This window comes from Ochotona curzoniae, unplaced genomic scaffold (assembly GCF_017591425.1).
Source record: "Ochotona curzoniae isolate NIBS_2020 unplaced genomic scaffold, NIBS_Ocur_1.0 contig_3432, whole genome shotgun sequence".
NCBI classification, from domain to species: domain Eukaryota; kingdom Metazoa; phylum Chordata; class Mammalia; order Lagomorpha; family Ochotonidae; genus Ochotona; species Ochotona curzoniae.
In genome coordinates, this window is record NW_024465859.1 from 6,339,653 (window position 1) to 6,355,489 (window position 15,837).

At 42.7% G+C, this 15,837-nt stretch overlaps 1 protein-coding gene across 2 annotated transcripts in view; it reads right to left on the reverse strand.

Annotated features, from left to right (window-relative positions):
* BDNF (brain derived neurotrophic factor) overlaps positions 1-15,837 on the reverse strand; it is a 52,181-nt gene that overhangs the window by 23,655 nt on the left and 12,689 nt on the right. Inside the window, exon 1 of one of the 2 annotated variants that reach the window (XM_040980298.1) lies at positions 6,967-7,014. The exons of the other annotated variant lie outside the window; for it this stretch is intronic. The gene's annotated coding sequence lies outside the window, so the exon portion shown is untranslated. Of the gene's footprint in view, positions 1-6,966; positions 7,015-15,837 lie in introns of those variants that run through there. 2 annotated transcript variants of the gene reach the window in all.

Below are 15,837 nucleotides of genomic sequence, written 5' to 3' on the forward strand. Positions count from 1 at the left end.
AGGTTAAACATTTCTGAGTTGATGTTGCCAAATTGTGCTCTTGTTATACTGGCATATTTACGTAACACATAAACACCACATGGATTCTTACTCATACCACATATTTGAGCAAAATCACCTCCTGACTTCCCTGAGAGGTGCAGAGAATTATTAGTTTCTCTGAGAATTGCACTAGAATTACACTGCATAATCCAACATTTCAGCAGCTACCTTAACAGCACCGAGTCACACTGCTGGTTCTTTCTGAGCCTGCATTTATACAAAACACGCAGGTTTCCTTCCTACAATCTGCTGAGAAGTCATCGCCCAAAGTACACTTCCAACTCCCTACTTTACCAATCTAGCCTTTTAACTTAATCACAGTATTTTACATTTCAGTAAATGAATTCCAACAGAATGGCTGCTGGCTTTATACTTCAATATGATAAGCACATCATCTGTGCCTTCAGACAGATTATCAGCCAACATGTCAGTTTTGGATGTACTTCTGAATATTGCCTAAGAGAGAACACCTTCAAGAGAGTTGGGTCTACGAATGTGGCCTGGGGTTCTGCCAAGCATCTCCCCTCCAGCAACATAACACCAAATTTCCCGACCTTCAGATTCTGTATGATGTAAAGAAAAATCTTCTGTGTTTAAACACACATTCAAGAAATAAGTGAACATGTGAAAAGACAGAGAAACTAGTTTCAATTTGGGCATGCTTTCAGTTTTACTAGGCACAAGAAGACAGAATGAAAGCACCAGAAAATACAACTGCTGATGGCAGCAGCTCCAAAACCAGTACTGATTAGAATATATTCTCTGTGGCAGAAAGTTTATTCAGTGGGCTTCCTTTTATTCCTCTCACATCTTTTTTTTAAGTTTTTTTTTAAAGAAAGCTTTTTGTATTTGACTGTTTTTGAATATGATACAAGCTCTTTACCAGAAATTGGCATGAATTTAAGATAGACTATTGCAGGGGGCCTTCAAAAAGTTCACGGAAAATATGTTATGAAAAATATACACATGAGTTTCACTTTTCCTTGCCATCAAAACAAACATTCTAATTTCGATTTTCCAGGAGCTTTTTGATATGCCCTCACATTCCATTTCTGAAAGTACAGTAACTGACATGTCTGGTAGTATCCAAAAATATAAAGGCATTTTAAAAACAAAATCCACCAGCAAGTTTATGGTTGTACTTTAAACTGACTTTAACATTTCCAATGTTCCAAACAGAATTTCATGAGTGAATCAGATTATAAGTAGCAAATTTTAGAACTCAGCCAACTAGCTGACTTTCATAACACATACTGGAAAATACAAGCATCATGAAACTTATTTTCTCTAATCTCTGCCTTTCTGTCAGCAAGCTAAACATTTTTTTTCTACAGTTACGAAGCTTTTTTTTCATTGTCTACATCACTAACGACAATCTGAAACAACTATTAGTCATTTATTTGTTCACTCAACAACTTTTATCTAAGTGCCTTCTCTGCTGTCAGCTCTATTCTGGGTGCTGTTGGGAGAACTTGAAAAAATGAACTAAATGCAGACTGTCATCCAACAATTTTAAGCAAATTCTAACTGCTGGTCCCTAACTGCTACTATCATTACTACTACTGTGGTTGTTATTATTAATGCTGCCTCAGTTGTATATTTTTATTGAACATCTTTATTTACATTTCGTCCTCCTCCTCTGTTTTCCCCATTTTTTGGTGGGGGTGGGGGAGTAGACGAGGTGTGTTGAAGTCCAAATAGGAACCTGTACTTTATTCTTACATCTTCTCAAATCATTAAACTTAAAGATCAAAAGCAATTTTAAAAGTTTCTCCACTCAATTTATTTGGTGTTACTGTATGTCAAGAATTTAGTGACTTGCCTGGGGCAAATGAATAAAATCAGAAGCTTTGTACTCCGTGCTTAGTACATACCCCCAAAATAACAAATGTGGAAAAGGAGACCAGCCTTTGACTCCTGGCAAGCTATTCTACCCTTGGCTACAATATTAAAAGTGTTTTAACCTATTGCATGTATTGAGTTATGGTTCTGCCTGGTTTAAAATTTCATCTACAATCCCAGATGCACCATGCCTCTCCCTCTTATCTCAGCTTCCCATCTACACTCAACTAATCCGCATAGCACAGCAATTCCATTTAATGTAGTCTTGGAAACATGGTTCGTAAGGAAAGAAGCCCTTTTGCTGCTAAGGCTAGTGATTTTGTTCTCTAGGTGGCACTATTACTTCAATTTTTGCTGAATTGCTTCAAGGAGCTTGAAACAAATTATTTTCTTTGAATTTTTATCATATAGATCTTAATTTCATACATACGAGCTGTAATTAGATGAAGATAGCTTCTAGGTTTTGGTCCAATAAGACAGTTTTATGTTTTTGTAATTTTTTTTTTTATCATGCAATGCTATGTTCCTTTGCTATATTCTCTTAGATTTAAGAAAACCTACTTTGCCTACCTCCCCACTTCTTGGACTGCAGAGGCATGTCAAAAACACAGAAGACATCATAAAGTTTCCATCAGACCAAAGGAACAAAGATGAAAGCACATTTAAAAGCTACTAAGTTCTGCAAGCTTTCAAAACCAGGACATTACTACCATGACAACCAATGAAAAGTCTTTCAAGTGAACCTTTTGGGAAAACTACATAACATTTGTTACTCTCTGGGCTCTTTGGAAATAAGCTTTTACTTTATTATGGCTGTCATCAGAGCTTGTAAATTTACATTGCTTCCCCCCAGTCACTCTGTAATCCCATACCAGATCCCCTAAGTTATCTTACGCACCAATCTCCAATATCAGCCTATCCCAAACTTCTTAGCATCTGGCATATTTGGCTAAGTGTGTTTACCAAAAGCCAAGGGTTTGCACTTTAATTTGAGTATTTACTTATACGTGAAATTTCCCATAATTATTTGACCAAATACTCATGTTTTTCAACAATTGCCTACAGATACTTATATTCCACTTAGAGAATATATTCATTTCCATTTCCTCTTCCCTCAAAGTTGTCCAATACATTAGTGAGCTCCAACTCATTAGTGAGCTGCAACTGCCATTGATAATGACTCCCTATACTCAATAAGTGAGTCCATGACTTTCCTAGGTCTTTAGTGCAAAAACTGTGGAAATCCAGTGGTACCCTTAAGCATAAAAGTATTTAGGACTAAATAATTCAAGGCCTTGAGTGGAAGTGTAAGGGGACTTTCAAAACTTACAAACTTGAACTTCAAAGTACCAAAGCCTCCTTAGGTTTCCAGGGGTTAAGTCCCACATGCAAACGACATACTGATTTCATTTACCAACATCATTTATTGCCTCACATTACTCTATACTAAACAGAATTAATGCAGGCAGTGTAACCAGTAACTTTGTTCATTCAGTTTTGAAGCCCATCTGTGCATGTTATTCATCTTAATAAAGTAAATTTATCCCAACTCAACTTAATGTGACTCTTGTTCAAATGAGTTCTTCCCCATTGAACAACAGCCAGCATTTAAGACCTAGAATTCCACAGAAATCTCTCCTCCATTCCTCTTTAAAATGCAATTCACAGCTTGAGATCACAGAGCCTGCCAGTGGCTGAATGGTTGCACTAGATGGCTGAGAGTCCTTCAATTAAGCAGCAATTTTGTAATTAGTGGAAATGGCGTGCTCCATAACAATTGTTTGAAAACAAGTTGAGACAAGTGAGCAATTATCCTATTAAAGGGATATATTCACTTGCAATGGGCTAGGAGGAGCCCCCTGAAGTAGGAATCTTCCACACTGGGAGAAGCAAATGCAAAATTATGTTTTAACCATTAAAATAAAATCAGTATTACAGACATCTAAAACAGAAGCACCCCTCATCTTGCAACTCAGAGTTTAGCTTTCAACCATTCTTCACCTCTTCTGCTCTCATTTAGAGAGTCTGAAACTGTTTCTTCCCTGGGACTAACTTTCTAATCTCAAAATGCTGGAGAAACTCTAGTATATTGTCTTTCCACTGCATACATCATCATATTTTTTTTTTTGATGCTTGGAAGATAGGGTCTATGAGTGAGACCCAAAACTGCTGGCTACTTTACATTTTGAAGTGCACATCTTGGATATGGAGTGTATGTGTGTGTGTAGGCAGGGAGGAAGAGACCTGTAGGTTTTAAAAGATGAATGTAAAAAAAAAAAAAAGTAAACAAGTTACAAGTTAGTTGCTATGCTATCAGGTGGGTGTGCTCAGCTTATTCTATGCAGACTACACACCAGAGCTAATCATATTTGAAAGAAATAAGATTATCAATCACCTACATTGCCCCTATTGAAAAGCTGTCTCTTAATGACTGCAGGGAGAAGAGAATAGCTTACATTTTGTTGGTGGCCCTTGTAAACAGGAAACCCAAAGACTTGAGCATTAACTTTAGAAATCTGCAGAATTTCTCCCCACCTGGTGAGTCAAAATGAACAGCAATACCCCAGCACCTTTCCGCCCTCCCAGGGGCCGTTAAGAGATTTAAGCAATTAACTTACAAAGCATGAATCACCAGTTGACTACTGCACTCTGGGCAAATGACCACTTTCTTGGGTCCTTTTGTTTACAAGTAAAAGTTACACAGTGACATCTTAAAGCAGATTTCCTAAGTGCTTTAACTTCAGAACATACAAACATTGATCTACTATTAAAAAAGCCTTCATATCATCTTCAAATAAAGAATTAATTAACTCAACTCTGCATGGGCTTTTAAAGGGTGCAAAAGTATGTGGAAATTATTGTTACTCTGTTTCTAAAAAATTTTTATATCTAAATGTGTCTGCAATGTTGTAATGCTTCAAAACATGTGCACAGGTTTTTATCTGGAAAGCATTTCTTTCTGCTTATATCATTTATAAACAGAAACTGCTCTGTAATAACTCAATTCTATATGCAGAATACTTTCCAACTCCTAATACTCTCTATTGGTCTAAATATATGAAGTTTTCTCACATTTTACAAAATAAAGTAGAGGGGGGGGGGAAACAACAACATTATGACCCTGGAATTCCAGCAATGGAAACCAACGTGCTTTAAATTCCAATAAAGGTTATGGTTATATTTCAACAAGCGTCTCTTTCCTTTCTCTTACCTCTGCTGCTAATTCAGAGGTAAACTCGCAAAAGCAAGTAAGTCTTAAGCCAAGTATTTGCAGAATCAGGGAGCAGGCATCACCGATTATGTCAAGTGAGTTTTGTTGTCCCCGGAGTGAAAGCTTTGCTCTGTTTCCTGATGTGTGCAACATGTCAACAGTCCTAGAAACCTCTAGCCTACAAGTGATGTGTCGCACGAAGTATATACATTGAAGGTTCCCATGTTCAGATGAATCCAACCCGCAATTACACCTTCACTAAGTAAAGGCGTCATTAAAAAAAAGTACTATACTGGAAGACCAATTAAATGATTTTTGCCTTGATAGCCAACGTACTTAAAGTATACACCTCTGGATTAAAAAATAAAAGCAAAAGAGCTGTTTTCTAAAAAGCTGAACCCTTTTGAAAGGTCTCTTTTAATGGCACCAGTACCTTCTATGCAGTTAAAAATCGAAGTTTCCAATTATATATTTCTTAATTATACCAGGAGGCTAACACAGCTAGAAACATGCCTTGCTTTGCTTCAGCCCCCTAACACTCCCGCATTCTCATTAGAAAGGGTCCATGCTTTCTACTAGCATTGACGAGACTCCTGGAAATACCGTCCAGGACAACCTAACCTATCAGCAACCGCGGCTTAGTCAAGCTCTCTGAGCGCGAGGAAAACTTTTGGCATTGCAGCCACAGAAGCGCGTTAAAATCTAAACCTCAGACGCAGAGCCGCCAGTCCCACCCGGCTGGAGGCAGAGACGTCATGCAACAAGTCCCTCCTACCAGTTCCCGAAGTGATCCCCGCAAAGCCATCCCCGGTTCCCACCCCCAGCCCCGCGCCCCCGTCGGCAGCTCCTGGCGGTGTGGCCGGCAGAGGGCACCCGCTACCTTCCCTAGAGCCGCTCTCCCGGCCCCTCCTCCACCCCTCCTCCTCCTCCCCTCCCCGCCCACCCCGCGGTCCCCCGACGCGCAAACACTGCATCCTTCGGTGGAGGCTTCGATTCACCCCCACACTCCGTGGCTTTCCGCCGCCTCCGGAGGGTGCCCTCAAGTCTCCAATTTCCTTCCACGCGGTCTAGCCGGTACAAAGCCCCCCAACCGTCTGCTATTTCTTTCCAGGCGCAGCAGTTTCACTCGCCCATTTCTCTTCCCGGCTCTGCATCCCCCACAGAAACCAACCCGAGTCAGGACCACCCTTCCCTCCCACTCTCATGCTTCCTACCCCTATCCCTCACATACCCTCACTCCCAGAGACTGAAGAAACTTCCACGTCCCCAGAGAGGGTGCCCCCAAGGGAGGGGCGCAGCGTGGGGAGAGGTGTGAGTACCGCTTCCCTAGCAGGCTGGCAGACCCTTTCAGTTGAGAGAACAAGAACGACCCCCAAGTTGCTCGCGCTACACTGGCCTTGGACTTGCACGTCCGTTGTGGTCTCTACTCCGGCCAGAGCCCGGGGATACGGCCGTGAGAGGAGGGCGCAAGCCCCGCCGTCTGCAGGACGACACCTGGCCCGAGCCAAGGATGCCCCAGCCCCGCACACCCTCCATCGCTCACGGCTCCCGCTACCAGCGCCCGGAATCTCGCTCCCGGGCGATTCCCTCTGCCCGGGGTCAGGCTTCAGAGATCCCGGAGGCGCAATGCAGCCCCTCGTGGCTCCTTTCCCACGCCTCAGGGCCGCCGGGGGTCCAGCAGCCACTGGGGCCCACGGCAGAGCAGAAAGAGCCCCCCAACAGCCACTCCACATCCTCCCTTCCCCCCGAAGAGGACAGCAGACGGAGTTCTGGCCTCTTCGAACAACTTTGGGGACCCCCCACCCTCCGGTCAACTTTTCTCTCGGACGGGCAGTTCCCGCGCCAAGCTCCCACGCCCGGCGCTCGCCTACCTCGGGGTCCACACAAAGCTCTCGGGTCCCGGGCGGCGGAGTCACATCGTTGTCCCGCTCCTGGCCCCTGCGCCCCGTGGCGGTCCCCGTCGCGGCGCGGCGCCCCGCCGGCCCCGCGGCAGAAATGAGTGGCAGCTGCCAAGTCCTAGGGTCTTATCCACGCCGCGCGAGCTTCGGGAGGTGGGGGCGCTCGGGGCCGGCTGCACGACGCGGCCCCGGAGCTCCAGGCGCGACGGGGTGCGCGGGACGGCGGGCGGGCACGCCCGGGCGCGGCGGCGGCGGGGACCTGGAACTCCAGCCTGCACCCCGCGCTCGGGTCAGACATTATTTAGCTCTTCGGTTGCGCTTCGATTGGTCAGACGGCGCCGCCCCCCCTCCCGCCCCCCTGCCCAGGCTCGCCCGCGCTACCGATACCCGTTCGGGGCGGTCGCTTAAAGGGAACGCCGCGCCTTTTCCTCTGCCCTGCTCAGCCTAGGAATCACCCCCCCCCCCCACACACACACACACACGGGCGGTGCCGCGGGTGGGGGGCTCCCCAGGCCCGAGCGCCCCCCCCCCACTCCGTCCATCACCCCAACTACGTAGCCCGGCCAGCACCGCGCCCGCCCGGGCGCCTGGGCAGGACGCCCGCCGCTGGAGAGGGTGGGCGAGCCCCACTGGTGGGGAACCGTGCGCCCTGCGCCCAGCGCCCTCCGTGGAAACCCGGGCAGAGCGTGCCAGGGCGGGAGGGCGTCAGCGAATCGGACGCCCAGAGGGCTTGCTCCTGTCGCTGCCAACTCTCCCCCTTTTCCTCCCCATCCCAACACCCAAGTTCCGCGGGAGAGGGCGTGCGTTTCCCGAACCACAGACACACCTTCCCGCACCTTCCCGCACCACGGAGCCTGCGGACGCGAGCACACACAATGAAATCCCACGGAGCGTGGGGGCTACGGGTTTACTCCGCTACCTTAAACACGCCGGCTTAACCAGAGTTCGCGCGCTGACCTTTCCCGAGTTTGCCTAATAGGAATTCAATCAAGATAATAACGGCATTTTTTATTAATGAACGCCCCCAGATAACATTACACCAAGTTACTTGCTCTAGCCAGGAAGCCGAAGCGAATGACAGCCCCGGCTAAAGCTACACGCTTTCTCGGCGACCCAACGAGGGAAAACGGAAAACGAAAGAAAAGCAACCCACCTTTTCAGTCACTACTTGTCAAAGTAAACATCAAGGCAGCTGCTCTGGGAAGACTTCGGCTCCCAAACTCCCAGACGCTTACTATTAATAATAATATTATTATTCTCCCACCTTCCCTTCGGTTAAAAAGAAGGAGGTGGGGGTTGGGAGGGGGGCGCAAGCCTTTGCTGCCCGGTTGTACTCTTTCTGTTTTGCAGCAAAGAAGTTAAATTATTGATAGTGGAAATTGCATGGCGGAGGTGAGGCTCGCACCCCTTGAGCGAGGAGCTCCATTTGATCTCGCCGGAGGCTGAGAGATTTCATGCTAGCTCGCTGTGCGGGGGGAGCGGCCGCGGCAGCAGCCCGTTCGGCGGTGAATGGGAAAGTGGGTGGGAGTCCGCGAGAGGGCTCCACGGTGCCTTGACGTGCGCTGTCATATGATACCTCCGCTGCCTCGAAATAGACACTCCAGTGCACGAATTACCAGAATCAGAATTCAGCGCATTTGGAATGATACATCTTTTATTAGAAGAGTTCCGTTCCGGGGCATGGCACGCTCTGGCAGATGTTTTCATTTCCAGCCCAAGCAAATTGACACGCCTAAGCCACCCCTTTTAATACGGAATCCGACAGCAAGTACAAGTTTAAAACCTTCTGCTTTCAACCGGGGGTCTTTAGGACTTGGCTCGGTGCCTTCTCTCCCACCCAGGTTTACCCCTCTTTCCATTCCCTGCTCGCCCTGCCCACAGAGGAAGACCCATCTTTGGGGTTCTTAATTGCGTGTGCTAAGACCCTTGCAGGGAGCATACATGGCAAGGGGCCAGAGAATTATTTTCAGCTACTCATTTGACCAACTTGTTCAATCGTTTTTCTGGATTCTGGCCTTAGAAGTAAAATTTCTTCTCATTAGTTTAACGAATTCATAAGTATCAGGACGGACATTAATATCAAAAACAAAGCAGCGATGATAGCGGTACTTAAATTGGAGTCCTTCCACACCTAGAAATCACCTAGGCAAGTGGCAAGGCGGAGGTGCCTTCTCCTGAAAATTGTGCTTTACCTGGTAGGGCAGAGTCCAGGATTCAGTATTTTAATCAACACCTCCCTCAAGCAATTCAGATGCAAGCAGTCTGAAGCCTGGCTTCAGGTGCTAAGCTGAATTCCAGAACTCCTGCGCCCCCCTCCAGGTTTCCTAGGAACTTTTACCTGTACGTAGCTTTCTCTGGACTCTCCAGAGTCTGACCTTACAATTGCTAAGGCTCAGTGCTGTAATAATTTTCTGAAACTCCTCAGAATTAATTTTGCTAAAGGGAAAGATAAAGAGTTTCCTTTCCTGGACCCTCTGTGGTTATCAAGAATGTGCTGTTGAACTGAATACATAGTATTACTACATCCTCAGCTCAGTTCACCTAGTGGCTTACAGCAAACTGAGCTCACTGACATTAGCTATTTTCAAGCTTCTAAAGGCTGTGATAGAAGTTCCTATTCCCGTTTTATAAATGGAGAGCCTGAGACTGGCTGCTCCAAATAACTCTCCCGAGTTCACAGGGAGTATTAGGGACACGATTTCAGTAAACGTAAATGCTGTTGCAAGGAATGCCCCTGATTTCCTCCCTTCCTCCCCAGTAAACGAAGCTCTGGGGAAGTGCTATCAGAATGTGTGATCCTTCAGAATGTGTCTGCAAATTGTTGGACTAGTCAAATTATTCAAATATATGCATATTCTTAGAGTGTCACACATTTAGCTTTGCACCTCTGTCAACTTGACAGAGCACACGACCAATACAAACTACCCTGCTGCACAGATGGCGCAGTTCATTGTGGCATATTAAATCTATGTGAAATATGGAGGCTAACCAGAAAGCAGTGAACGACAGAGAGCACGAGGCTGGGCTCGAGCACTCCGGGATACTCTGCATAGATTCCCAGGAATGTAGTTCGAGAGTAAACACAGTTTCACTTACTATTCTAATACAATGTGGAAGACTGGTTTTACACAGGGTAACTTCACACACACACACACACACACACACACACACACTTGTGCTACTTTATGAATTTGGGAGATTATCTCACACTCTAACTTTAGGTCAATATCAAACTAATACTAACTCTAAATTTGCATGAAAATGAATTATATCCCCCAGAATTTTAGTATTTTACTTCCTGCCTGAGAACTACCTGGCAAGTAAGTGACTGTCAAGAATTTAGCATTCTCAGTGCTGCTCAGTCAGGAGTTATGGCAAACCTTTTACCTGCTAAATTGACATTGCTGCCTCAGCGTTTCTGCTGAAGAAAAAAAAAACGATGCTGTGCTTTCTGAGAGTCTGATTGGATAGATCTGTAACCAATCTTCTTCTTCCTTCTCTCACTTGATATTGTATAAATAAGGGTTTGTATATTCATGTTCCAGTGTGTGGTGCAGTTTTACTGAGGAAAAGACTAGAGGAGCCAGCAAAAGCAGGGATGTCTAGAAATCAAAGGTTTTGTGCTCATTCAGGTCATCTTAATACCACTGAGTATTCCCACGTTTTCTGATCTGTGAGTTACCCACATGTACAGTGAAGAATCTCAGCGAAGACAAGATGACCCTAAGCTGTATCAGTACCTTGCATGGACCTTTGCATATTTCTTTTTTCTTTATTCAAATTGGGTAGTGTGTTGGGATATCTTTGGATCTATAAGATCAAACTGTTCTTGGAATTTTTGCCCATGATGATCAATGGAGATGTTGAAAACATAAAAGATGAATTTCTGATTCTTTACAAATAGTGGTCTCTGACATGACCAGTATGTTAGGAGTAAAGATTTCAGGTTTGTGACATGAACATGTTCATTACCAAAAAGAAGACAGGCACCACAGCTTAATAAGAAAGTGCTATCTATTTCTCCTTTGTGGCACTTGAACATTAATTTTGAACTAAGAACATTTTTGTTTCCTTTTGGTTTAATGCTATCCTAATTCAACGTTTCAGGAGGGCAAAGGCCAGCGAGAAATTTGAGTTCCCATCTAGTCAGGAAATATAAACTAATCTTCATTACCCAAGTGGGAACAGAGGCAGTAAGCTCATATTTGACATTGACATATTTTTTCTGTTAATAATTTTAATTGGCTGAGGTCAATTCTACCAGCATAAGCATGTTATGCTTAATTGTCTTTGTTCAAGTTTCCTAGTTTACTCCTGCCTTCAATATTTCTTGAAAAAAAAATGTCTAGTATCAAATGAATTGATCCCCAAAACTTCTGGAAACAAAAGTAATTAGCACAGAAAACATAGTAAGTGAACAGAAATATCCTCTGCTGAGTAGAGTGGCAAAGGTGTTTTCAAATTCATGCTTCGTGGTTTCCAAGGTCCAATCCAGTTCTGAATTGTCGGCCTCAGTCCTCAAAATTTTGGAGTAAGGCCTATCCTAAGAAAAACTTCAAGGGAGAAACGGTTTCCCTGTTTGTTAGATGACTCTCACCAAGACTTTTCAGATTCATCAGAATAGAGCCATGCTTAAGTGTTCAAATCAGTCACCATCTATCATAGGAATTATGTAATCAAGCATGACCCTTTGTGGCAGGTAACAGCAAAGACCCACAGATTGGAAGAGGCAAAACAGCGACCCTTGTTTGAACATTTAGTTGGATCATACAACACCACCAAAACCATTCTGCCGTCGCTGAGACTAACCCCTAAACATATGAGAACCATATAACTTGCAACACTCTGTATTACCAGATTCTTCCCTGAGAATATGTAAAAATCAATAGGGAAGGACAAAATGATTGATTCATTATATTATTTCTGTGAGTGTGGTCTAAAGGGATGTGAGAAGTGGAATTAGGGTTTACACTTAAACTTATAAACACTGTGGTGTTTGTTGTGCTAGAAAAAGAGCCATGAGATTAAACTAAAGGGTTTCAGGAGATCTCATCTGATAAAGAGCAAATTATTTTATTTTTGAGATCACCTGTTTAGGCTATATGATCACTGAAGTGAGAGATCTTCTAAATTTATTAATTTTCAAGAATATAGAGAAAGAAAAAATGGATAAAAGATCAGCACAGTGGCTTAGCACACTACTACTCTACCTGTATTAATAGCATTCCATATGGGTGCCTGTTTTAATCCTGGCTGTTCCATTTCCAATCCAGCTCTCTACTTATGATCTGGGAAAGTGGCAGAGGATAGTCCAAGCCTTGGTCCCCTACACTCACGTGGGACCACCAGAGGAAGCTCTTGGGTCTCAGCACAGGCTCATCTTTGGCTGCTGCAGCCATCTGGGGAGTGAATCAGGGCATGGAAGATACCTCTATCTTTCCCGTTCTCTCTTGTAACTTTCAAATAATAATGATGATGATGATGATGATGATAATAATAATAGTAATAATAATAAATGAATCTTTAAAAATAAAAGCATAATAAAAGATAATTGAGAGAAAAGTAATTACCTAACTTCCCAATGTCAGGTTCAATACATTAAGAATTTGGTTAATTTTTATATGATGCTAATATGTGAATCTAAAAAATGTCTGATGGTAATGGTCTTTTTAAACAAAGGACCTGGGCAAAATCTTCAACTGGCACCCTTGTCCTGGTCCTCCTGACCACCAGGCCTGGTGGGAATACAGTCTTCAACAGCATGTGTATAAGACCAGGTTAGGCTTTAGGTACACTTAGCATGCAACATCATCTGGAAACTTTCTCAACTTCAGTTCCCCTTATTTTACAGTTATATTCCTTTAAGCAGTGGAAACTTGGTTAAGTGCCTGAGTCAGACACCATTCTACGGGCTATAATACAGCCAGGCAATAAAACACATTTCAACCTTTTAGGTATACATTGCTCTCATCCTATCACAAAATAGTTTCAATCCTTTGGGCTGTTTGTGAATTCATCAGGGGCAGCAAAAGTATATATATTTTTTGCCTTGCTAAGTGTTTATGTAAAGAAAGATGACACTTGCCATGCCTCTAGTGGCCAGGGGGTAGTAGTGATGGCAAGAAACTTGTTCCCAAAGCTGCAGGAGTACCTAGGAGGTAGTAGAGAGGGGATGAAGTCCTGGCATTGATCACTACCACAGGCATTCCTGGTTATTAAGAGTTTCACAAAAAGTCACCAAAGGATCATGGGTGGAAGGTGTAGTAAGGAAAAAGTGGGATAAAGAATTTTTGCTTGAGTTTAATAAATTTTGTAAAGCTCATTTTGCAAAATTATAACAAGAAAGGTTCAGAAAAAAATCTCAAGCGACTGTATCATCTTCCTTACCAGTTATTGGTCTCTCACTGAGATCACGGAGGCTAACTACACACCCTTATTCTGAGGACTTTTCTGGAATTCAGCAGCTTTAGTGCTTGGAGGTTCCCACTTGTAATACATTTTTATTTTTGTTGCAATTTATATCTTATTTCATCCAACCTTAGTGAAGATGGGGAACAGCTGTTTACTAACCTCCTTGTGGTAAATCACCACTTAGACCTTTCTCATAGCAAGAGATCAAATCTCACAACCTTCTCCATAAACTCCAACTTCCAATCTATTAATCACTTCCATGGGTCTACCCTGGATGTACTCCAAGGTCTCTATATTCTTTTGAATATGTGGAGACCGAAACTAGACATGTGTGTGAAATTATCCAGGGCTCAGGAAACATGGGAGTCATGAATTATCTGAGCACAGCTGTTGAGAAAAAGCCCAGGAAAGATTCAATTAGATTGACTAATCTTTCCCCATACAGCTTGGAGACAGAGGTGGTTATTTAATAAAAGGATGAACTTTCATATCAAAGTTGTATCTTACATCCTTAGCTTTTAGAGGAAGCAGTTTTTCAAAAGAAACAGATCTTAACTAGCAAGTTTAATTTTTATTCCACCGTACCCCAACAAAAAACAGTTAAGACCAAGTGATTTTTCTGTACTTAATATCTCAAGCTGTGGCCCCTTCACCTATAGTGTTTGCACACCATGAGTATTTGTATTTTGACATAATTTCTCTCAGAAAGTACTTCTGACCTTTCACTTTGTCCTAAATTAGACCATTGCTTTTCATTTTGTGTGTACACAAGTCTAATTAAAGTAACATAAATTAAGTTGGATTCCATGATAAATTCTAACCTACACGATTTTAAAAAATCAAATATAATTCAATATTTCCACCATCACAAACATGTTCATTATTGTCACAACACCCAATGTGGTCAAATATTTGGGGTCCTCTAGTTATACCTCAGCTGAAGAGCAAACAATCAGCAGATACTCCATTGCTGCTACTCCTAATTGTTTGTTTAGGTCATATTCAGTCGTGATTGTAAAATCAGTTCAGTTGTCCTTGGAAGAAATTAGGCCAAATGTGGAATGAAGACAGCACCCTAAAAAAAACTGTGAACGAAGATGATTTACTTCTTCAGAGCAGTGTCTCGAGCAATTATCAAGGAAACCTGCAACCATTTACTGACAACTGGAAGTGTTTGCTTAAAAGTAGGCATTCTGAAATAAAGATACCAAGAAGTAGCAAGTCTAGTGGATCTGAGAAAAGTGATACTGATGAAGCTGGATGTGACAAATAAAATGTTTCTTTAGTATGGAGGCTGGAGGGCTGCAGTAGAAAATGAATAGGAGGTAAACGCTAAGAATCTAAATTCCAAGTCCCCTTAATTTTATCTTTTGCAGTCATAGTGATATACACATTTTGGAAACTCCTTATTTTTTGCTACTTGGACTGTAGTCAAGACCTAGGAGAGTTGGCATGTGTGTCTAGGGCAGGGTCTTGTGTTGAGAATGTGGTTAGATATTTAGGCTTGGAAGTCACATGTCGATGCTATGATACAAATTAAATACACTTCTGAAACACACATTGGGATCCATGTGAATTTTTCTCAAGTTAGCCTCAATGCTCTATTATAACCATGAAGACCAATATTTCATTTATTATAAAACTGCATGCTTCTCCAAAATGCAGGACAATCGAAATCATTTAAGAGCATTTGATATCATAGGCATGTTTTCCTGAATGTCTTTGAAAAAAAGAACTGAACATGTCACCATCATGGAACTCTTTAATAGTTAAAAAAAAAAAAAAACAGTCCCTAGATTAAGCAACCAAAATGAGGTTTACAATGCTTGTAGCTTTATGGTGTGGGGTCTCAGATGTAGCGGGGCCCTCGGTTTTTGCAATGGGTTCTATTCCGTGCCTTCATGTTGTTTTGTGGTTGTGTGTGTTGGTGATTATGTGGAGGTGGGTTGGTTTGGAGGGTCGTGTGGAGTTGATTATTATGATCACACGATAAATATATTACTAGAGCATGGCAGCCAGGTGGAGGTAAATCATGTTAGAACTATTTTGCAAGTCAAATTTCCTTTCCCTCCCATGTTGTCTGCAAAGAAAAAATAATTAATGTGGATAAAAATTAGTTCAATTCTATAAGAAGATAAAAATGTTAATTTGTACAATATCAGGATATTCCCAAATTTGTAGAAATTTGACATAGTCTTGATTATTTGCTAGAATATATATTTTTTTCTAATATTGCTCTTTATTGTTCTATTTTGGAAGTTCAAATTACTTACCTACAGTAATCCTCCATTTGTTGGATTACTTTATAAAATCTTTAAGTTACGTTTCAATTATTTGATGTTTGTAAGACTACAATGTTAGAACAGTATAACTCAAAAGTGTATTACTGCAGGAATCTGTTAAAACCTGAAGTTTTGCTTTGTCCTGTCTTAG